The sequence below is a fragment of the Strix uralensis genome, chromosome 2 (genome assembly GCF_047716275.1).
Source record: "Strix uralensis isolate ZFMK-TIS-50842 chromosome 2, bStrUra1, whole genome shotgun sequence".
Lineage (NCBI taxonomy): Eukaryota > Metazoa > Chordata > Aves > Strigiformes > Strigidae > Strix > Strix uralensis.
This window is the reverse complement of record NC_133973.1, coordinates 73,296,895-73,322,242: the sequence shown is the minus strand read 5'-3', so window position 1 is coordinate 73,322,242 and position 25,348 is coordinate 73,296,895. Positions and strand designations below refer to the sequence as shown.

The 25,348-nt window shown below is 41.1% G+C and overlaps 1 protein-coding gene across 2 annotated transcripts in view; it reads left to right on the top strand.

Annotated features, from left to right (window-relative positions):
* Positions 1-12,793: 12,793 nt before the first annotated feature.
* MYO16 (myosin XVI) overlaps positions 12,794-25,348 on the top strand; it is a 403,249-nt gene continuing 390,694 nt past the window's right edge. The window contains exon 1 of one of the 2 annotated variants that reach the window (XM_074859294.1): positions 12,794-13,054. The gene's annotated coding sequence lies outside the window, so the exon portion shown is untranslated. The remainder of the gene's footprint in view (positions 13,055-25,348) is intronic. The other variant, XM_074859293.1, reaches the window with a different exon arrangement.

Here is a 25,348-nt window from a genome sequence, read left to right as displayed (position 1 = left end):
TATATTTCTTTGCTTTTTATTCACTTCTTCGTCCTTGGCAACAGAAATGCAATGAAGAAACACAGAAGTGCTGTGAAGAAGGTCTCTTCAGTTGTTACTCTAGTCCTTTGGCACAAGGTTTATAATAATCTACATCAGTAGCAAATCCCGGTGTTATCTGCCTGCAGACTCTTAGAATCAATGGTCTTTAACTACTCTCAAATTTCCTCTTTCCCCCATCTCTCAGCATTCCCTGCAACAAAGAAAGAAGGGTTGGTAGGACCATATCCAAAATAAAAAGTCACTGTTTTTCTTTTGAGAAGTGGAAAGAACAAGGAAATAGTATCTTATCTCTGTTTTGAATGATTTTTATTTTTTTTTGTCACAAGAGGATATTGATATGGTTTGGTTTGGTGCTGGCTTTGATCCAGTAAAGAAATAACCATATATATATATATATATGTGCACTGATATGATTTGAAGGTTTCAAGATTTTCTGACTTTTGCATTGTGGTAAATATGCTGCATTGTTTTGTGGATTGAACTCTTATGGGAAAGGTGGTGAGCAAATAAAATAGAAAGCACCACCTAACAAAGAAGCCATCTGTTCTTCTGCCACAAATTAAAAAAAAAAAAAAAAAAAGAGTCTATTTTGAGTCACTTGCATAGCTTGGACATTCTGCCTTCTCAGTGTGCATATACAGTACATTTAAGCTCACATCAGAGACCTTGCTAGTTGGCATTGACTAACGACTCTGTGAATATGCTGAAGATATGGGCTCTGAGAGAAAAAAAAACAAGCTGCTGAAAACAAAATGTTAACACTTTTGTAAATCTGCCAAGTTTTTCAATATAACTGCCAACAGTTTGATGTTCAGAGGAACTCAGCAGAATTGCTAACATGCATGCTGCATAAATGGCTATTCATTAGAAAGATGCTGTAGTTTATATGTGACTGCTTTCTTTGGCTGGCTAATATATCAAGTATGGTACTTGTTTTGTGCTGTGAAAAACTTTCTCCATTACCATAGTAACCTCTTGCATGTTGGCGGAAGCTGATGTCATTCATGGTATTATTCATTCTTAGTGAATTGGTCCTCAAAGTGCTAACAAGTTCCAGGGAGATAAAGAACACTAAGTATACATTCTGGTTAAACATGATTTAACCCTTTCACCTCACCAGGTCTCTGGAGATATATAGGTACATACATTTGATATATACACATACATGTATTTAGTTTCTTTAGTACTGCTAAGGAAAAGGTTAGAATGTCATATTTGTCTAGCATAACTCTGGAGTAAAGAGTAAAGGCATGAGTCCTCTGTCACTCCCTTTTTATTCTCTGATATCTCAACATTACAAATAAAGTAAGGAAAAATAATTTAGTCATTTTTTTCTCTTTATCTATTCACCTAAAGTTGCTTCATTCTTCTGGGGGATTGTGATATTCCACAATTTGTTCCAACAGATCACAATGATAAAGGGATTAAGGCTGTGGACCTTATTCCAAGCCATACCTCTACTACACTTTCAACAGAGCCTTTTGAATTTCCTACCTAAACACATGGACTTATTTTCTAGTTTATTTATGGACAGAGGTGTCTAAATGTAGACACCTGAACTTGTCATTTTCCACGCATTTTCTTATTCAGCTAATGTCTTTCTACTTTATCATAACTCGTTTCAATCCTATTGCCATTTGTGCAAGCTGACATTAAAAAGAATAGAGTATTATACTGAAGTGCAAAGAGTAACACAGACTTTTTCAAAGTAGCTAAGTAACTTCTATATTTCATGTCCCTTGTTTCACAGTCTGATCTTTTTTCTAAGAAACCTGTCAGTCCTAGAACACCAGTCATCAAGTCTAACAAATTTCCTGTGACCAAAGAAAATCTTCCTGAAATAGATGTGGGATTTCTGGAAGGCATAGATTGCCATTCAAAATATTAATTTCTCACCTGTTGGTACATTACTCTTTCACCTGTTCTGTTCTCTGATTTTATTCCTTATACTTCTGCTCTGAGGCTCCCTCCTACATCTGAAGTGGAGAACTCACCAGCTCAGATTCTTCAGCTAGGGTCAAGGATGCCAAGAATCTCTTGTTGTAGAATTTAAAAAGCTATACTTATTTCAAAAGAAAATCCTCAGGAGCACGTTAACACATGAAGTTTGTTTCAGAAGCTAACTTGGAAGGAGGTAGCATTCTCCAAGACACACACACAAATTCTGTTCTGTATATAATAAATCCTTCTATTAAGGGGCAGTGAAGACATTCAATATGACACCATACTGTTTGAGCTAACTTCTGACTTACAGAGTTTGAACATAACTTCTGAGCTTCCTACAGTCATTTTCATCTCTGATGAGACTCACACATTTCATTGGTTGCTTAATGCTCCGTTCTTCTAGGTAGGGGAAAGACCTATCCAGTCCTCCTTCAGTAAAACTCATCAAAAACCAGAGCAAGGCACCACAACAAGATGTATAACTGCCTATAACCAAATTAATGTCTCAGCACTTTTTCATTGAAATAATAATGATGGCATTATGTATTTGAAATAGCATCTCATTGAAATGAACAGAAAGGTTCATTAGGATTATTGTGTACTTGCTGTGTAATCTCAGATGGACACCCTCTACTCTGGTGATGCAGGGGAAGTGCAATAGATCTCAGCTCCTGGGTGATTTTTTCAAGGCTATCAGAATAACCAGAGGAAGCACAGTGCCAAAAGCTTCTGCCTTTTATTTAAAGGAAATTGAGATAATGGTGCACAAAACAAACGGGCCCAGTCTAAACCCTGTGTTTGTTCCTGCTAGTAAAGAGGTCTTTAGTTGAAGGGATCAAGAATACCCGAGCTGTGGTGTTGGAATCTGCAATGAATATTACTGGCAAAATCAGTCTTTGCTTGGTCCCTGTATATAGTGAGGGTAGTCATTAGTCTGTTGAGCTAAAATGACAAGTCTTCATATATTTTCATTAATATTTTCTTTGCTGATTCCAGTAAATTAAGGTCATTTAATTTGAATTATACATTTCAAATGAATATTGATCTGCCGATTTAAACTTCAACACTGCCACACTGAAGTATAGTACCCATCTTTATCTATTTGTGTTGCTTTAAAAATAAGTACTGAGTCTTGTACATGTAAAGTATAATTAAATCAGTGTCTGAACTTTCCAGCTTTGCCACTACTGTTTTAATTCCACAACTAAGACATTTGAACAGGGATTATTTTGCTGTCTGCAAAGTCAGAGATCTAGTAAAACTGATGGAAAGGTCATTTTTTTATTATGCCTAACTAGTTGGTTAAATCATCTGAGGAATTTGTCAGTTCCCTGCATTTAAACTTTTCTGTACTGAAATGTTAATTCAAATGAGAATATGTTCTATTTGTATTTCTAATGTAAAAATTTAAGTAAAAAGCGTTCCCTTATCTAAGATGACAGGTAAAATACCAGTTTTGCTGGTGATAGGGAATTTCAGGAACCAAAACTTGACAGAAAAATGTGAAATTCACCCTTGTCTTTTTCCTAATGAATGCAAAAGCAGTTAGCAAACAATTTATTTTTGAAAGAAGCTTTCTATTAATGTTAAATCAATATTTATCAGAAATTAAGACAAATTTATCTTTCATATTTGGACAAAAATCAGGCTAGATCTCCATTGAAAAGACAGTTCTCTTTTCCTAAACAAAATGGACACTTCTGGTGAGATTCATTTGACTAAATGAATTACTGGCACTACTGAGAATCACTCACTCTATTCAGACTAGATGTACCTAAGCCCCTTCCTAAGGCTATGGTATGGTTAGATTAGTCTAAGAAGTTTCTACAAGAAACACCTCCATGCCCAGTCCTTTAGCCAAATCCAGAGGACACTGGATTCAGAAGATCAGGTGTTTTTTTTTTTTGCTGGACATGGTAATTCCATCCATTCCATTCCTTCATGAAACTCTTATAAAGCCAGTTTCAGCCAAACTCTGAATACCCAGCAGATATTGAGCAATTGCTTAAACTTTGGGCAAAGTTTAGGTGGTCTCCTTAATGGATATTGATCAACAACCAGTGGAGACAGCCAGGTTGATTTTCCCGTGGAGTGGAGGAATATCACTGATGACTGAAGGCATTGTTCTCAGGTGTGACTCTATAGGATGTGTGTTGTTTGTGAAAGGAGCAGAATTTGTCAGGGTTGATGCTGTGGCCCTGAATAATGATGCCCTCCTCTGTTCAAGATGATGAGGGTAGGCCTAAGGTTACACAGAGATATAGGCCAGTTCATCATCATCATCATCATCAATCTTCTTTGGAGGTATCTTCAGGGATGAAACTCTTCTTGTTGTCCACCTTCTCCCTCTCTTCCTCCTGTTCCCCTCTGTTCTCCTTCACCTTCAACTGTGATCATGCACAAGGTGTCAAGTTCCTCTGAAATATCTCACAGCTACACCTCATACATCTCTTGCCAAGACTACCACAATTTTTTTCCTCCATTTTATTTTTGTTTCATGTACCCTGATTTAGTTTTCTCCAGTTGGTCCACCCAGGTATCTATACCTCAGAACAGTCATTGAAAATGGCTTTGGGGAGTCTGTACTAGAGTACTTGGACACAGTAGTGATGTGGTTTGCCTGGACAATGTAAGAGCATTGTAAGGGTTATATATTTTTTGGCATTTGCCCCATGTTTTTCCAAAAGTATGGCCCAGAAAAAGCCTCAAACTAAGCAATGTAAACATTTCAGGAATGTGACCTGCAGAGTGCTGCCACATGTCATGTAGCAGCAGAGAATAGATACAGCCAATGATAGATTCCTTTTGCTGAGTAAGCTGCTCGATTAGGTCTCATGTTTGTAATACAGTATGATATTTTTATTACAAAATAATATACTTATTAGTAATAAAATGGAAACTTCTGTGGCAAGTGAGGTCAGAGATAAATTTCTATAAATGAGGATCATGACTTTTTTTGTCTGAAAACATTTAAAACCTGTATCAAACCGATGAAAAGATATAAGAAAAGGAATATGAAAACATTTTTAAAGATTCAGTATTTCTGAGAGGCCCAGGAAATCAAAATTCAATCCTACAGACTTCTTGAGACACTAGAAACACTCCCTTTTCTCACCAGGATGTAAATAAAACCTTTGGAAAGAGTGGACACAGTGAAGCAAAAGATTAGCTGGCTGACCCATGGAGAATGAGAAGTATATATATAGGACATTTGCTTTGTGTGTCAGAAACACATATTCGGTTTGTGAGTCTGCCTTATTCAGGCTAGGGGTTAATCCTCATTGGAGTAGTGAGGAATAGATCATCTTGTTTTAACCAGCTACACTGTCCATTTAGCAACTCTGGTAGGACAAGGACATGTACATTATTATTTGCTACAGTTCACTGATTGCATTGTTGCATGCCCTTCTTTTGAGAAAGCCTTTCCTGACAAAATGTGGTTTTGAACTGGCAGTATTAAGGAACAGATTTGGATTCCAATGAATAAAAAGTTGCTCTCAAAATACCAGTTTCTAAAAATGATTCCCTGAGAATTTAAAATAAATGGAGACACACTGTAACTGAACTGAAGCTAAATGCAGATATCCTCTGCCTTGCATTGCTACAACAGTCATGAAGCTAATGTTTCTCAGTCTTAAAATCAAATAATTTTGTGCACCTCACCCCAGTATGTAAATCACTCCATAGTGATGAAAATGGTAGGTATCTATGGAACAGTTGTCTGAAATTAGTATTTCGGGCACAAGTCTATAGAATGCCTAAGTGTAAGTTTTCTGAATGATTAATCCTGCTAATGTAACATATTCACCTCTGCAGAAGCTGATGGCATCTAATTCAATATTTAAAATGCAGCTATAACCAAACAGCTGAAGCTCTTGGTAACCCAAACCTCGATTAACACATCAACAATTAGTAGTTTTATCATTGTGATAGGCCCTTATGGAGTCATAAATTCAGATCAGCAGTGGTGCTATTCAGAGGTTAGTAGCTGCTCCACTATTTCCAATCTTGTACTTCCTGAAAATAATTGTCAAGAAGATATGTGGCATATTAAAATACTGTGGACCTTGATTAATGTAAACCCATGAATAGAAATCAATGGCTTTGTCAATTTGCCCAAGCTTAGCATCTGATCCACGCTGCAGAGTGGATCTAAATACACAGAAAATCCATAGTACAAAAGTACTATGTCATTTTGTGCTGTGCTTTGCACTATGGAAACCTTTGAATATGGCACGAGATAAATTTTGACACTCCCTTTTTAATTTGCCTTGCTTATGCCAGTATTAAAAAGACATTCCCCATACTGTAATTACTTCACTGCCAGAATAGAAAATGATATATGAATCTCCAGGTTAAGATATAGAAATTTTAACAGGAAAACAAATCCTTAATGATAAATTTAGCTAATGGAGCTGAAGAAAGAAAACAACCTGATCAGGCCATTGTCTTATCTGAAAAACAAATAAACATGGATGAATATGATTTGAAGTGACAGACACAAAAATACTGTGAAATTCATACACACTTGAATGGATACAAAATTTTTCTCCTTGACTAACTTTCATAATGTTTCATTAACCTTGGTAGAAAACTTCAACAAAGGCATTTATTCACTGTAAGCAAGTCAGTGTGCTCTGCATTGTTTATGTATAAATAAAGATGTTTTCTGTTCTAAAAGGACAACTCCTTTTCCTTTCCCTTTCCCCTTTATCTGTTCCCTTTTCTCTTTTCCTGATGTTCCTGTGATACTACATGACTTCTTTAAAAATAATGGTCTTTAATGTGGGTATTCAGCAAGCAATGGAGAGCAATCCTTTGATGTGTATATTCTAGGTCATTTTCTTCTCTTCACTTACTTCATATTCCTGCATCACCTACCATGTCCGTAGCCATAGCAGATTATTTACTTATCTGGCAGCTTTTTTCTTTGACATAGCCTGTCCATCTGTGTCTATACAGCAAAACTGGAATGCCTTTAAAGTTAGAAAACTAGGTATGTTTGGCATGATTAAAAATATGCCCTTTCCCTTTCCTTGTCTCCAATCTTCTCTTACCCAGCTTCTCCACTTTTCCTTTCTGATATCACTACAGTTCTGGCTGTCTGGAAACCTTTTAGTGTCCTCACTTCACCCCATGCAATTCGCATGAACAAAGTGTCTCCCAGCTTTCAGGCAGTGATTCACACCTCCTACCTAAGCTTTTAGCTGTCAAACTACAGAAGTTTTTCTTCCACAAATGACTATTTCGTTAACAAGCAGCCAACACATCTACAGAGCATGTGTCATAGCTGCATGGGACAAGCAGAGACAATGCCATGCCCCTATCTCTCTGAGGTACATAGCTGAAATTATATTTCTCAAGAAAAACATTAAATCTAAAAGAAATACACAAGTTGAATATATCCTGAGGAAAGTGCAAGGTTAGCATGATCTTCAGTTTGAACTGGTCTGGAGAAAATACTACTCAATTCAAAAAAGGTGAAAAAGTGAAAGTCAATCTCCTTGGAAGGCAGTCTCAAAACCACCACAGAGACGCAGTTCCGTTTCCTACAAACAGAAACTTCTGAGCTGCAAGGAGGTATGCTCTTCATATTCATGGTATTCCAATGACATGCTTGGCATTTTGGTAAAGCTCATGCCATGGAAATTTCCATGTGTTCTTATGGATGCTCTCTACCCTTCTCCTTGTAAAAATACTTGGTGACCTACACTAGAATTTCCCACCAACAGTAGGTTACAGAAAGGAGCTGATTGACAACAACTCCAAATTATTTCAAATCCTTCTGATTCAGAATTTCCCCTGAACTGATACATGATGACATGTTCTGGGGCACAAACAAGGAGCAATGATTTGTTTTCAGGTTAGTGACAAATGTGATAGCAATTTAGATTCATAACTATCAATAAAAGACCGATTGAATGAATTTCAATAGCATTCTTGGTAGACTGCACACAGATTGGAAATGATACTTAAGTCACACTCTGCTCATATTGGAGTTTGAATAGATGCGGTCAATACCATTGGGTGATCTTAGCTCACTATTACAAAGGTTTTACCCAAAATTAATATTTTTTGTTCCAGAGTGGTACCAAATTATTTATACAGTGAACACTGGTAACTTCAAATATCTATGGTGGAGAATTTTTTTGTTGCCTTCTAATTTATGGCTTTGCCAAAGTTGAGTTGTACATGTTTTTGTGTGTCCTGGTTCAGCTAGGATAGGGTTACGTTTCCCCAGCAGTGGGGAGGGAGCTCTAGCTGGGTTATTAAATACCATGCTGACATCAAGCGTGGGAAGAGCAGGGAAAGAGCAGGGACAGCCTTTGTGCGGTTCGGTCCCCTCACTGCTGTATCCTTGCGGTATACCTCTTGTTCTGTTCATTATTGTTATTGTTATTGTTATTGTTGTTGTTCGGTTTGTTGTTGTTGCACTGTTGTATTAAAACTTTCCTTATCTCAACCCCGGAGTTTGTATTTCACTCCCTGCCCCGTCCGGTCCGAGGGTGGGGGAGGGGCAGCAGCAGCGTGGTCTCGAGTCCCGACAGGGCCTAAACCACCACATTGTGTCAGCAAACTAATGAAAAGTAAATAATTGGGTAGCTTTATACACATTGGATATAATGGTAAACTGATCTTTTAGGTCTTCCAATAGAGGAAAAATCAGTTTTAGAACCAGAAACAATATTGCTATTTTAATGACATATTTCCAGTTTAGTGGAATAATTCAATATTTTATTAACTGTCAGAATGATATTTTAATATGGACTGACTGCTGGAAGATGGTAAGTCTACACAACACCATGCTGTGTCCTGCAGAGACACCAGGGCTGGCTTGTGCACAGGAACCACCACAGACCCAGAACTCCTCCTGAGACTCCACTGTAACGCACTTATACACTGCACACATTATTGGTGCTAACCTGTTGAGAGCTAGGTATGTGTTTCTCCCTGGCACTAAAGTTTGGAGCTGGAGAATTGGGTGCAGGAGGAATGATTTGGGACACTGGGGGAATAGGAAAACCTTGGTTTAATGACTTGCTTCAGCAGCCAGTATCAATTCTTCAAGCAAGCACTAGAAGTGAGGTCTTCCCTCTGCCTGGTGGTGTGTCATAACCACGAAGTAACAAAATCTTTCTCTCTCTAACAGTTCATTTATGCCATGAAAAGTCGAATAGCATACATAGGAAGAGCAGATTTAATGTACACTCTCTTCTGAGCTCTTCCTATGAAGGAATTTCACAAGACAGTTAAGCCAAATCAGTGGCTGCCTGCTGCAGTCCTGGGGCAGTCCCGTCTCCTCTCACTGGCCCTACAGCTGCTCTCTGCTTCTTTCTCATCTACCCAGCACTGACTTTCAGAGAGCCTGTTCAGGCAGCTAAACCAGATAGGAAAAAAATATTTCGTTTTCTTTAGATTTTGCTCCAACAGAGGAAGCATTAGGAGCAGGACTGCCACCTTTAGGACAACAGATAACCCCCAGACCAGCTTAGCTGCATTGTAAAAGTACACCGGTAGGGAAAGCAGCAACTCAATTTACTGCTGGAGTCTCCTTCTGTGGCATCTAAACCTTTCTGTGCTTTGTCTAAGTGACCTAGGCCCCAGGTACAGGGTCTTTTTTCATAGCAATGCTACTGTTTCTCTTCTTCCAAGAACAAAAAATGAATTGATTGTTCATTTCATATGAAGTTCTGATTCTTTTGCAACTTTTTTCAGCTTTCTCACTTTTGAGAAAGTCTTTCAGCTTGCAGGGATTTTCATCTAAACTTTGTCTCACATGAGTCACCTCAATGACTGACAACACAATTATCCTTGTAAATAAACTTTTGGATGTCAGCGTTTGCAAGAATGGGGCTTACCTCAGTAATACTGCCAACAATTTCTATTTGACTTGAAATTTCTGCTTTTTAGTAATAGTCCAATGTGTCAGATAGGAGCCATTAACATACTTCACGGTTTTGAAAACAAAATGAACTCTAAAGAGAGATGGATCTGGTGTGCCTTAACTGAGGTACTTTACACAGCTATCCCTTCATTCCCATTTTAGATTCCTAGCCCCTAGTCCCCTAAGCAGGGAAGAGGACTTTAGAGTAGAAGTCTGCATTACATATGCATTCAAAGGAAAGAAATAGGCACCACAAAAGGCTTCTAGGGGATTCTTTCCACCTGAGACTTCAGTCTTTCTGGACTGTGTGGAAATCAACAGGAAATTACAGATCTTATGCATGAAAGTTGCTTGCAGAGCATGAGCAGTAAGTTACCTGTCTTTTGCATAACCACTGATTATTTAGAGTGCTTGGCCGACAAGCAAAGAGCAGTTATAAGCCTTCTTCAGCCCCAGAGAGTTTCAACCCCCTTTCTAAGAAAGTGCTTCAGCGAGGCACTAAGGCATGCTGAGGCTTGGAGAAGAAGGAAATAGGGTACATGTGAGAGACTGAAATGTCAAATGATTGTCTCAAATCTTGCTTGTGTGTGTGCAAACCTCAAGGACAAGCTGTGGCCTTTGGATTAGTCTAAGGAATGTCACCCAAGGAAGCCGGAATGTATTGAAGGATGCACCCCCCACTCCCTTGCAGTTGCATTGACAAACTCCTTAGATAAGCCTCAAAGTGGGACATGTGGACTGAGTGAAACCAAATGTTTACCACTGGCTCCATTGTGTAAGCCCGATACTCTGTGACTCTATTGTGTACGCCAGACATCATGCATTGCATTGCTAATGACTTTGCACCTTTGTCATCGAAGTGATAAGCGGTGATCATTTCTGCCCCAGAAGCCAGATGATTGCTCAAGAAGCATGAAGTCAGCAAAAACCTGTGGGGATAGAAGAAAAACTAAAGATGGGCAGGGTCAGTACGACCACCGACTCAATTGGACAAAGGGTGGTGCACCCCATTTCCCCCTCAATGGATGTGCAGAACTCATGCTCCATCTTTTTCCTTGTCTCTCATGGAAATGCATTTGTGGAATACCTGCCCCTCCTCTCTGAGTATGCTAATCAACTGATAACATGAACTTAAAAGGCGATAGAAAACTTTGCTGTGTGTGCACCCACCACCAAAGAACTGAAGACTGAGGACCCACAGGATGCTGCTGGAATCTGTGGTGGTGACTATTCTTGCAATTCTATTCTGGATGCTTGCTTGATTTCTGTCTTTTCCTTCCATTCTGTCCTACTGCTACCACTCTTCACTTTTAATAATAAAAATTGTTTGGGGTGTATAGCATTTGACCTCATTTGTGTCTTGACCTCGCTCTTGGGATCATATCAAAACCTCCCCCGACATTGGATCGGGACAGTACTCCATCGCTGTTAGGCCAGAGGGCAGCCAGAATTCAAAGTCAAGGAACTAGAAGACATCATCTAAGTGTTTAACCTGCAGGAGACTGAATGAGGGTCTAAATTCTGCTCTCTATAGCGTCCATTGCCAGGATAAAAACTGTCCTGGGAGCACATTTCCTGAGTACCCCTATCACAAAGCTAGAGACTAGGTTCTCCTTTCCTTCAGTCTAATGGCTCCTCCACTCTTGCTGTGTGCTGGTTCAGCTTCCAGGCACAGGGAAGAGTGTGCTCTCCTCCCACCTCCCTCTCCCCTGCCTGTATTTAATCTGGCTGCTGGGACACTAAATGTTCAGGCATTGTGTACTGGGCCCCTTAAACTTCATGTCAAGATAGTTGTGGTCACATCCATGACTGGCAGCTTGAGTGCCTCCGGAAATCTTGAGTGAATTTCAAAAGTGGGACACTTGCATTTGAATCACAGCTTGAGCTTTATGTGAGGGACAGCTGCCTATGTCCCTCATGACTGACCTTGAGTGCCAGGTGCCATCATCAGGTACGCAGTGACCATTTGAGACCAGGTGAGGACCATTCAAGACCAAGTGAGGGGTAATCTAATATGTAAGTGCTTATACTCGTAGTTAATTCCGGATAATAGGTGCACTGATGTGAATCTATGAATATGTACTTTAGCTAAAAAACTTCAGCAGGGTTCTCACCTGTAGGCAAAATATCTTAAAAGCCAGTCTCATTGCTGGATAAGCTGGCAAAAGACCTCTGTCACCAGGACTTGCGGCTTTGCTGCCTTTATGTTTTCTACAAGATTTCTGCCTACAGTGCCAGCAAACACAGCACTAAAGCAGCAGGGCGTGAGCAAGCTGCTTATAGTACTGGGACAGAAATAGATGCATCCAAGCTGCCATTTGTTTCGTAACTACGAACCTCGTAAGAAGTGTTGTTTTTGCCTCCATCTCACAGGGTGATAATTATGACATTCCCAGCGTTTCCCTTTTGTTGGGCGTTATGTGCCAGCAGGGAATCAAGTGGGTCTTTGTTGTACTGAACTACATCTAGACCACTCCAATCCACACAGCCTCCCCGACCCCTTCCCTTCCTTCCTTCGGGCAGTTCTGTTGAAGGAGAGGGGCGCACAATGAAGGTCGAAAACCAAAAAAGCAGTAGCCCGCCTCGGGCTCGGGTGAACCCCGCGGACGGCGGCTGCCTGATGGAGAGGGACGCGGAGGGATAGGCGGGGGTCTCGGCGGCGTGCCCGGGGGGGGGCTGCCCGGCCACGCGGGGCTCGGCTGGGGCCACGGGGCCGACGTGCCTCACCGGGACCGCCCAGCCGCCCTCGGGGCGCCCCGGCAGGTACCGGGGTGGGGCGGTGCAGGGGGAGCCCCCCCCCCCCCCCCCGGCAGCCCCCCCGCCCCCCGGACGGCAGCTGGGCATCGCATCGCGGGGAGGCGTCTGCGAGAGGCGGGCGGGGAGGAGTGCGCGGGGGGGGGGGGGGGGGGGGGGGCGGCGCGGCGGGGCTGGGCGCACCGTGCCGCAAAGAAAGACCCCCGAGAGAAAGTGGAAGTGTGCCGCGGCGCCGGGCCACGCCGCCGCCTCACCCCGCCGTGCGGCCGGCCGCCCGGCACCGGCGGAGAGGCGGCTCCCCTCCCCGGGTGCGGGGGCTGCCGCCGAGGCCGCGTCCCCCCCGAGGTGAGTGCCGCCCTCGGGGGGGGGGGTGCGGGGGTGCCCGCGGGCGCGCAGCGCGGAGGGGCTGCCGGCGTGGGAAGCGAGCTGGTGAGGAGGCACGTTTTGCGGAGCGGTTGGGTGGTCTGTGTGTGTGTGTGAGGGTGCTTTTTTTTTTTTTAAATTATTATTTTATTTTTTTTTCCTTCTGTCTTTTGTCTGTGTGTCCATGTGTCACTGTCCTGCCCGGGGCCAGGGGCCCCGCAGCCTGGTGCCAGCCCTGGTGAGGGCTCCCCGGGGAGAGGCAGGAGCTGCCCCTGCTGCGGGTGGGGAGGGAGGGAGGGAGAGAGATCCAGCGGGTCACTGAGGTGCTCGGTTCTGCCCGCTCTTATTGTGTGCCGAGGTGAGAAAACTACCCTAGGCTCTATCAGATTCACACTTTTCCTTAAATCAGCCCCTTTATGGGCACGCTATTGCGTTCCCCGAGCCCCTCGCTTCGGGCGGAGAGGCTGATGCAAGCCTGCCACCCCACTGGTGTAAATCAGTGCTGACAGACAACTGGATGGGAATTTTCTGATAAACATTTTCTTTCACTGGTACTGTCAGTCGGTTAAAGCCCAGTGTTTTGCGGAAGCGTGCCTGCCACATGGGTGAAAGAAGGGTTTCAGAGCAACGCCGTGCGCCAGGCTCGTTTCCACCAGCCCCCCCCAGGTGGCTCCTGAGCCCGTGTCCCCTGAGCCGGCCGGGCCGGCCTGGAGGGATCCCCGGGCCCGGGTTTTGCGATTGGGAGCTTGTAGGTATGTGTGAGGCTGGATATCAAAAGCCCTGGCTTGAGAGGGCTGGGGTTGCTGGCCTTGGGAGCCTGCTGGCCTCACAGGCTTGCTCTGGAGAAAAATTACTTTTCCTTCCCTCCGGGAAGGTACTGAGTAGTGTGCCAAAATCATCCCGTTTGTTTCAGGGAGAGGAAGGCGATGTCATTTAGGTGTTTGTACAGTGAGTTTATGAACTTTCTGTGGGAAACCTTTAAACTTGAAATTGTTGCTCCAGCTGGAGAAGTGAGAACATCAGCCCTACAAAACAGAAGTGTCAGCCCTGGAGCAGTGCAGGGGACTGTGTGTGATCGCAGACCGGGCTCTGCTGCCGTGGGTTGTTTCTGGGCGGAATCTCAGGCAGATCGTCGTTTCTCATCTTCTGTTCCCACATCTTTATGAGAGTATTCTCCTGTTGAGCCCTGTATTCTCCATGTAGAGCCCTGTCTGGACTCGCTATTATTAGTAGTTTATACCAAAAAACAAGCGGGCAGTGCTGAAGTAGTAGCTTTTTAGGTGGTGTTTTACTTTGGTAATGTTTTTGTGGGTGTAAACCCACTCCCTTTTGCTGAGAATAGAACAAGTTTAGACTTCATTGCCAGCATCTGTGATGTGACCCGAGGGTAAAAAAAAAAAAAAAAGTGTGTCATATGCATACATATATGTATGTATGCATACAGTAGGTTCAAAGTGATGGGAGAAGTTCTCTTGACTGGACTATTGTCATGGAACAGCGGGGATGCCATTAAAAGTACCAGTAACGACTGGAATTAGAGTGATTGGTAGAGCAGAGCTCTGAAGCGTTGCAGTGATTTTGTGTTGTAGCAGCATTCAGAAATCCCAGCTGTAAATCACATTATACAAAGAGAAAGCCAGTCTTTGGCCTCAAGGGATGACACAGGTACAGCAAGCAATTTGTAAGAGGAAGGAACAGAGGGGAAGCCATTTGTCTAATATTACATAGGTTAGGCCAGAACTGAAAGTTTCCAGACTGAAACTGACTTTATATATTCTGTCTCTGTTATAATACTTATTCATTAGGAACTGAATCTTTCCTGATTATGGAATAATTTTGCAAGTAGTAGCGATAATGTTTGAAGTATAGTACGCAGAACATGTATTTAATGTGGAAAGTGAATAAATGTTGAAAATCTTCAGAGTGGGAGATCAAAATACTTCCAACTGGAAGCGTACAAAATTGTTTGAATAAATCTACCTAGGGCGTAGTATATTTTTTAGTTGTACTGTAGGAATTAAATGGAGCTTGGAATTTGTAGTGCTGGTTGAGGCAACTGACCATCATGAAACAGTGGTTTATTGCGCTGCTTTGAAATAGCTCTTGTGTTTTATGCTAGCATGATGTTACTTTAAGTAGTACCATTATTTCAAACCAGCATAATGAGATGAAAAGCATTTGGCATGCATTCCTGTAAAACAACATTTTAGTGCTAAATTCAGATCCTTGCTTGAAGGTATCTATAAAATACCGTGCTTATGTAGGGTGTCATACCAAGAAAAATAGACATATAGGTTAAAGCTCTCTTAAAATAATTTTGTCATGAAATGACAGTCAGAACAGCAGTTTCAGCCACATTTTTCCTCTTTTGGAGGAGAATGGTTTCTTAGCTTAGGCATGGAAAATCTGACAAGGTGATCATGAGGTAAGTGGCCATAATAAATGGGATGCTTTAATGAGATGAATTGTGGATTTGAACATGCGCATCTTCTCTCTCACCTGATTGTCCTAACCAACAAGTTATTTCAGAGTGATTTCTGTGTGTTTGTTTCACAAAAAGATGTGTTTAAATATGCAGTTTGAATATACATGTACACACACAGACGGTGTTATTTTGTTCAATTGTGAGATAAAACAGAAAATATTCTTCCAATCTGAATAATGTTTTATGCAGATTTTCATGCACATGACTTTTTTTTTGTCCAGTTTTATAAAAAGTGACAAAATAGCAAATTTCTCATCTGCCTTAAAGAAACACAACAAAACCAGAAAAACCAAACAGGCAGCATGGTCCAAAGCCACTTTGTACAGTCAGTCAGTACTATCTCAAGTCAAGCCTGCATGTTGGCTTGTTACTATCTTTCTAATCATAGCCTAGCAAACCTCGCTTGCACATTCTCTGTGTTTTTTCCACTTCATCTTCTTTCTGCTACTAACTGTTATGAAGGTAATTGTAGCTAATGAACATAGGAAAATGTTGTAATTCTGCACCAAATTAGCAATAATTGGGGATGCAGTTGATGATGTCTGGGAATATCATGTTGTCACATGTTGTCAACAACAACAGCTGCTGGAGATACTTGCCATTTTGTGGGCTAGACCTGCTGGTTTAAGACTCTGCCAAGTTCATGTGAAATACAGTTCGTTGCATCTTTCTGAAAAAGACGACAAATATTTTTTTGGCTCAATAAGATGAAAGAACCTTCCTGGCAAGCAGCTAACTCTAACATTTGCACTTAGATTTGTTAATTTTCCCTAAGGTGTGTGTTTCATGTGGTGCCAAGCCTAGCTGTTAATTCACTTAGCTTCTTAGAGGCATGTCACAGCAGTCAAATAAACATCAATGTGTGTGTGTGTATATATATGTATATATGTGGTTATTCACACAGCTTTTGTGGAGCAGCTGTTCATATATGATGTTCTGATTCATGCCTGTAAGTGTGTATATTCCTGGCCTGTCTTATTACACGTGCAGAAGAGGAGGGTTGGATTATGGAATTTGGGTTCTGTTCCTTCTTTGTAATTGTCTCACTTTAAAATGTCACTGTCTCTAATTCCTGGAACCGTTGATGCAAACATTATGTCTGTTTGGTCAGGGAAAGATTATTCTCTTCCCTAAGATATTTGGGATCATGAAAATAAGCTGTGAAACCTGAAGCATAGGGCCAGGCTTCAGATCTTGGTTGTGGTGTTGTTAGGTCTCTGCTACTGGGTAATGTAGCTGAGTTATGTGGTCATTGTGTTTTTCCCAAAAATTACATTCTGGATTTGCAACATCATTCGGAGAAGGGCTTTTGTTTCAGCAAAACTTGCTCTTTCTGACAGAACACCCAACCTGTTTTTAGTCAGAGCATCTCTGGCTGTCTCCAGTATGAATGAATATTTGAATACAGAGATTTGGGTGTATCCACTGGAAAAGAATTGAGGTTATTGTAAGTTGCAGCAGGAGAAAAATAATACAAAAAAATCATTTGCTGTGTTGTGCTATAGGAGAAGTATGACAGGCTTTTTTTCTAAGGGATGTAGCAAATGTCTGTGTTTTTGCTGGGCTAGTTGCCGTGGTATTAAACAAAAAGGGACATTAAAAGGTGGATTAGAGTAAGTTAAACAAACCCAACAGTGAGGTCTCACAGGTAAATGGCTTCAGGGTGGTTGAAATACCTGTTATTTTTTTGATCATACATAGAGGATTAGCTGGTTATTTCCAGACATGCTAGAAACGGCTTGTTCCCCTTTGGAATGAATGTGTGTCTAGGGTTAGGTATCAAATCTTAACTTCAGTGGCCTCAAAAAGACGGATGCACGTGCATCCCCAGCAGTGCAAGGCTGACACCTATGTTGACCCAGAACTACAGGCACTAAGGTAACCACGCTAGTTTTTCTGGTGCTTTTAGGCATAAGCCGCTCTTGTCTGAGCTGGTGGGAGAAAGGGTAAGTTCTGGAGAGAAAATACAAATTCTTTCAAAATACAACATTTCTTTTAGCAGCTGAAAGGTATTTGAAGTTACTCTGCAAATCACTTAAAGCTTTTTTTTTCCCTCCCTGAGTGAAAATGATGGCACAGCTGGGTTTGTCACGTGAATATGTCTGGCAATGAGGGGCTGATGATCAAAGATTTGTCTAAAGGTAATTGGACAATGTGATTTCAGCCCATAGTGAGATTCTGGAAGCTAGCTCTGTCCCAGAGGCGTGCAAGGATTCTTTGTAGGCATCTGTGGTACATTGTAGTCATGGCACAAGTGCGTAGCAGAACCGCATCAGATAGTAAAATCCAGGTGACTGAGAGATGCTGCTTGTGGCCCAGAAGACGTAATTAGTTTTTATGATGGTTGATGACAAAGTGGGACTGAAGTGCTTCATACAAATAGAAATTATTTTGTCCCATGAAGCAATATTCAGTGGACTTGAAATAAACTAGTGAAAAGCTTTTTTTTTTTAAAAAAAATTTTTTCCTTTTGATACGTAAAGATCTGTGCATCTGCTTTTCTGAGATAGTGGATAATTTTGTTTTGAGATTAGAATAAGATACAAAATGTTCGGAAAGACTGTCTGCAGGGTGCATGGAATGTCAATATAGTTGCGGGGTTTTTTTTGAAGCAGTTAAGTATGTCTCAGATAAGCAGGCTATAAAGGAATTGTAACTGTTGCTGTTTGTATTGCAGTTGTTTACTGTGGATCAATTCTCAACTGAGACGCCTTTGTGTCAGGTGCTGTTTTATTAGGTGTAGTAAAACAAAAGCATCTATACAACTGCATTTATCTTAGAGTCTGAGAAATACCATGTAGGAGGAGGGAAGACCAAATAATGTTGATAGTTTTATATTTTTATGGTATCAGCAACTAAATCCCATCATGGAAGCTTAATCTGAGCAAATGCCCAGGATCCCTATGTAATCAAGAGAGATGAATGCCCTTCTGGTGGTAGGTATCTGAATATATGGCCATGACTCTACTATGCCTGTCTGCTTTGGGGTCAAAGTGGATGGGCAGAGTCCTTGCCTGTACCTGTGCAGGTCAAATGAGGGCTCCTTCCTGAAGAGAATACAGTGGGTGCTAACATTTCCCTGGCAGTGTCCTGGATCTCAGCTAGAAAGGGAAAGTTTGGGCAGTTTGTCATATCTAGCTTGTAGATAAATGTGCAGTGTGTCCTAATTAGGAGTTTTATTTAAGGAACATTAGTGATTTAACACCCCAATCTAATTACTTGTAAACTTCTTGCTAATTTTATAATTAGCACTGGAGCAAGACTTTTTGTGGAAAATACACCCTTAAGGAAATCAGAACCACTAACTTCCAGCGCTTATAGAGAGCTTTATTTCTGTAACAATGTTCTGTAGACAATGTCTATGAGGAAATATTACTATTTGTTCTATTTTTACATGATGGCAAAGACAGATAATGTGCCAGGTGTTTACAAAAACCTATTATAGTCAGTTCTCACAACCCAAATGACTCTGGCTTTAGAACATGCATCTGTAGGATCAGATTCTGCTCAAATATTACCTAGTAGAGAAGGCGTGCTTGAATCACTTTATACCACAGTTATCTTTGGCCTTCAGAGAGTAAGGAGGAGAACTCAGGATTTAGCCAGGGTGCACTGGCTGTGTGCTCTTGCAAGTTAGAGCAACCAAGGCAGCTCTGTATAAACATAGATGATAAGGTGCAACTTGGAGCAGCCATACACCTGCTCTAAAATGTAGTGTGGTCTTACAAGGATAAAGCTGTTCTTGTACCTTGCTTCCAGGTTATCTATGTAGCATGTTTCAGTTGGACAGAGAACCTGGTAGAGAATATCCTGCCCCATCAAGCAGGTGGTCATAGAAGTTTTCTTCTCAGAGAAGATCTCTCAACTGTTCTCTTAATTTCGATAAGCAGGCTTGCTCTTTCCAGAGATTGATAAATTTGACTAACCCTTAGATCTGGAAGGCAGCTCATGCTTTGCAGAATCAAAACCTAGTAATTCTCTGTCTTTAAACACTAGGTTTTTAATGTTTTTGAAGATGAGGATCTTTGTAGACAGTCTGGAGTAATCTACTATAAATAAGGTTTGTAGAGAGAGATCTGTTTATTAGTTTAATAGATGTAGCTGAAAAAGAAACAAATGAGCTCTCAGGCTCAGAATACCTTATTCCCTTATTAGACTGATGAAGCAATTAAGCCTAAAAGCTTATCACTTGTTTTTATTGCACAACAGTTGTCGTAGGCTTTTAAATTAATCTTTTGCTTGTTTGTCTTTGTAAAAGAAAATGGTTCACCTATAAGCAGAGCTGCTGTGTGCTTGGGGGGCACTGAGCACGGATATGTGCTTTAATGCAAAAACAGTCAGAGTCGCTTCAGCATGCGAGATCGTGCCCTGGGCTCATGATTCCTCAGTCTTGTCACATCTCTTCCTTTCCCAGCAGGACATGCTCGTCTACATCCCAGTGTGCCAACACAGCCATATAAAGGAAAGGATACAAAAACGCTGCAAGCTACTCTGCTCTGCTTCCACTTCCTACCACAGATACTGTTCTTGATGTCAAGTGGCCCAGTACTTCCTTGACCCCTTTCACTGTTTCTCGCTGAATGTGTTTTAGTGTCAAATAATTTGGCTCTCGCTTTAGTCCCAGGTTCAAGTCTCCTGATTGTTCACCCTGCATATATGCTAATTAATTCAGTATCCCTACCAGAGATAGAGAGGTAGTTCCTTCTGAAGAGGGGCAGGAGGGGGAAAAAGGCATTGTTGGCTGGCTAATTTGCTTCAAGGTCTGCTCTAGACGAACAGTATGGGTACAGACCCTGCCAAGTTTAGCTTCCTCTTCCTGGGACATTTCTCTAGCACTCTCCCAGGAGGTCTTCTGCCCTTAACTGCCTTCTCATGCCTGTGATAGAAAGACCTTGGAAGCACTCCTGAGTGTCAGATCTAGCTGGGTTTTAATACAAGCACTACCATTGAAGAGACTCTAGCCCTGATGGTGACTGTACCTTACTACACAGACAGGTAAATGGATGGTGATAGCATCAGTAATTTCACTCCAGTTCTGTATCAAGTGAGATTTTGGCATTTAATTATCTTTTCTATGCTTACAGACATATTCATTCTCCTTTTGTGAAAGGAAATGTGGGCACAAATAGCACACAGGAGCTGCAGGGTACTCTAATAGACACCCTGTGTCTTGAGACCAAAACTGTTCATCATGGTGGGGAATCCTATCTCAGTGAGTAAAGTCTGACGAAGCCAAGCTAGTTCATGATAACTTTCACCCACAGAGACTTGGTTCATGATAACTTTCACCCACAGAGACTTTATAGCTTCACAATATGAGCAATTTTTATGTTTTGTCTATTGGTGTAACTACTAGCCAGGCTTTCTGAATTTATGCTTGTGTTAATACTTAATTGTTGCAGCTATTGCCTTCCAGAATGCTGAGGGGTTTTTGTTTCCTCCAAAAAAGTGAAATTTTATTCCTTCGTATGGTAGCTGTTGGATTGGTGGTTGTTCTCCGCCTCTCCTGTCCTATTCCCTCAACTTTTAGTCGAACAGAGGATGTTTGAGGGTGATGTTACCTTTCCTTTACAAAGCTTTAATAAAACATGCTGGATTGGGGTAACTGTGCAGCTGCAGAAAGAGAAATCATGGGCATACAAAGGCAGAGCCCACAGCAACTGTGCAGGGTTGCTGTGGTGGCTGGTGCTGAAGCAGTCTGTGGGCTGCAGTCATGCCTGCGTTTCCCTGCCTGATGGAAGTCGGGTTCCCATAGACCTGAATACCTGATCAATAATTAATCTAGTTACCAACAGTGCAAAAAGGCAGTGGTTTTACTATGTTCTTTTTATAGTTTTCCAAGAATGGAAAATACCACTTTCAAACTTTCTCATCATTATTAGTTTGAAATATAGCTACTTCAAGTCGTGTCCGCTAGAAAGAACGGTCAAATGTCCTCATTATTTGATGAAGACATTGAAATGCAGTAGCATTTCAAAGCCTTTGAGCTTTGGTGGCCTAGGTCCTGTACGGACATATAATAAATGACAGTCCCTGCTCCCAAAAAACTTTCTGCCTATCATATGAGAGAAAAGCAAGGGGATTGGGTAGTGTCCATAGGGACAAATGAGATAGCAAATATAATTTAAGTCAGAGGAGTTTCATTAGCCAAGAACACATTCCATTTCTGTTTTTCTGCTGTATATAGCAAGCTGTCATTAGACTAGCTAGATCTTAATATTTTAAAGTCCGTAATTTAAATAAAACACATAGGATTTTTAAAAGATCAGTTCAGTGCCAGTGAGCAGGATGAATTTCTCAACCAGCCAAGAGCAAGGGCCGCAGAACATGCTGCATCCTGGGAGCAGAGGAGGGAAGGGTAATGTTGGTCTACTTATAAGGGACAAAGCCAATTATTCTGTTCAGGTTGTCTGCAGATCTGTCAATTTGTGTGTGGCCCTACCCTTTCATGAAATATAGTGACCCGTACAGCAGGTAGATTTGCCCTCCCTGGTTTGTGATGAATGATAAGGGCGATGGGCCACAGCAGCGTGCTGTAGCTGTTTGCACCAGTTTGTCCGGTCTAGAAATCAAAGAAATGTGCACACAGGTGAAGACAAGCACCATGGGCCTTTCAGTCACCCACCCTTGGCTCTTGATTCAGTGCAGTGTCCTCTTCTGCACTGGGGATGAGGATATTTGAGAGGCCAGTGTGAGGTGGTGGAGTGCAGCGGCACTGGTAGACTAGCTGTGCACATTCTGAAAGTGTTATTTGTGATGATAAACGGACTGGCATTTTGGAATGGCTAAGGGTGGGGCTGGGTGTCGTTCTATATCTATACTTAAATATCAGCTGATCTCAGGAAGGACAGCAATGTTGTGGCTGCTGTTGCAGCATATTTGCTGAACACAGTTACAGAGGAAGCTGTTCTGATTTTTTTGGTTCTGCTCAGGGGCTGGGTGCACATATGTGAATTCCTTCTCAGTTCAAACACACACAGTTCTCACACAGAGCCTGCTGCCGGGGAGGGGTGAATCTAGTCTACAAAAGATACAGTTTTAGATGTAAAACGTAAGGTTGGGCCCAAAGATCCATGTTGATGGAGCTAGAAAGTATTTGTATAGTTCTGCTGCTTTCTACATTTTTGGCTTTATTCATTGATGGTAAGACATTGGCAATTCATGGATACCACTTGTAAGAGTAAATAAGTGATGACTATTATTTGGTCTCATTTTATCTATGATGTCTACTTTAACAAAAACTTAACAACCAGAGAGAAAAGAGATCAGGGAATTTTAACAGGGAGTGGATCAAACATAATGCAGAATGCCCTCTCGCTTTGGTGTTTAAGTGCAGAACTTGGGTGGGAGTTCTGCTAAGTTGGGAACCAGTGAGACTGAATAACTTGCAATACTTTATATATAATATAACAGACTTCACATTACTCTCAAAACCCTTCATTTATTCTTGCTAGTTTTTTTTTTTTGTTTGTTTTTTTTTTTTTTTTAAAAAGCTATGGATTTGCAGATGGTTTCTCATTGGCACTTGTTAAATTTCAGCCAACATCTGACAGCTGAAAACGTCAAGTGCCATTTCCAGCTCCCAGCTGGTGCTGCCAGTGGTTACTCATGACCCTTCCTCTTCTCTTCCACAGACATAATGGTTCAAGAGTGAGATAATAAGATATATTAAAGGAAAACAGAAAGAAAACCAATCCCAGCCCACACCACTCATCCTTCATTTTGCAACTCCACTGGATATTTTTGTGGAAATGCAGGCAGTGACTGATTGTGGTTCTTCTGTTTCAAACCACATTAAAATCTTTTTTCAAAACTGTTCTTTTAAAGTAGTATCATGACTACTGAAAACGAAGACATGAATGAAGGTTAAAGTGCCTATCAATACATCAAAAATATATAATTGTAACAGATAAATGGTTGCTCTTATTCCACAATAAATGTTATTTCTAGTATCATTTTTTACTTTTATTCCAGTCATTAGCCTGGAATCAAAGACTTCCTTAGATGAGTATGTTGTGACCTGTCTTTGTCCTTCCCTCCACCCCCTTAAACAGTGTGGCTTCTTCCTACAGGGACTTGATGACAAATCATCTAAAGTCAATTTGCTGTTGTCCTAAACGGTGCTGAGCAGAGTATAGCTGTTCTCATTAGCTCTCTTATTGCCTGTCAGCACAAAACTCTTGAGGACCTGTTGTAACATGAGTATGTCTTGATTTGTTTAATATACATTTTTATCCAGTGGTGGAGATGGCATTTAACTGTGCTCTGGCTTTTGAATCCTTTGTGAATTAGTCTTAAGTGGCCAAAATCAATTGAAAATGTCTAAAGACTTAGTGTGATTGATGGACATGGTTCTGTTTACAGAGGGACTAGGTTTTAAGAGAGTTCAAGGTTTACTTAAACAGCAGGCTAGAGGGTTATTTACTTCCAAGGAAAGAATTTCTAGTAGCTGTTCTCTATCAGCATATGCTGTCTTGTGAAGTGTACCTTTTTTTTTTTTTTTTTTTTTTTTTTTTTTTTTGCATTTGTGGAGTTAATGCTCCTGTCATAGCAGTTCAGAGCAGTTTATGAGATGCAAGATTAATACTGTAGCATTCTCTGATGCTGCTTTACTGGCTGATTTCTTCTGGAATTTGTTTCTAAAGGGTTCTCATGCTGACAACTGATACTGAGATCTTACCTGTTTGGACTGGTCATGCTGGAAGATGCTGGAAACTGCTTTGAATTATTTTTAATTTTTTTGTGTGTAATCATGGACATTGAAATTTGATACATATTTCTTATGATTCTTAAAGAATCAGGAATTAAGCACACTGATTTCCTTGGACTAGGTATTCTCAGGGAAAAAGGAATGTAATCCAAGGAATAAGAACCCCTTAGAAGGACTGACAGTCTTTGTTCAAAATACTACTGTCTTTATCTGTTTATTGTCCCTACAACAGGGAATTACATTCTGTTGCTGTAAGTAAATTTTAAGGAGTTAACAAAATCAATTTAAAGGGTGAAAAATTGGATTAATATCCTGAGGTTATCTAAGGAATTGTTTGAGCATGTAATAGTCAAAGATTGGTTTAAATATTTTATCAAGGTAGCACTAGTAGCTTCACTGTGACTTGGATATGTCCTGGGAAGGCGAGAGGACTGTTTATTGATACATTCACTGAACCATGCTTAGTTAATGCACCAATGCTGCATCAGAGTCAAAGATGTGTTCAGGCTATATTTCACTTTAAAATAAAGATATTTATAATATCAGTACATCTAATGTACTCTGGGATGCAGTTTGCCATCTTCTTTCAATTATACATTATGGCATGGGAAGAGAGCAAGTGAAAAATGTGTGTATGTGGCTTTTTTTGTTTTGTTTAAATTACAACATAGACCAACAGCACTTTGAGCCTTTGTGCTCTAGAAAATGAGAGCATAAGGAGTCTATACCCATGATGTGACAAATGGGGCCACCATTTCAATCTTCCATAGCATGCTAATAACAGAGCTCAGTCAATGCTGGAGCGCTCATACCCCATCACAAGGGTTCAAGTATTTATTGGTGCTGGATAGGGTTCCCCTAGTACTGCCCAGCCTCTTCCCAATTTGTAACTGTGGCAACGTGATTGTGTGTTTATCATCCTCAAACACTGAGAGAGGCCGCAAAAGCCTGAGTATAATTCTCAGGTGTAGCAATGTATTTCTTATGTGTGTATCTGTGTGTATACATATATATGTGTGTATGTATGTTTCTGATTAATATTTCCCCAAAAGCTGGAAGTCATCCTGTAACACAACTAAGAAGTTTTCTTCTTGGTTTTAAGGAGCAGGTGGTTCTTAAACCTTGGCAAGAGTAGCATCTACAGTCGAACTTCTTAGTTTGCACT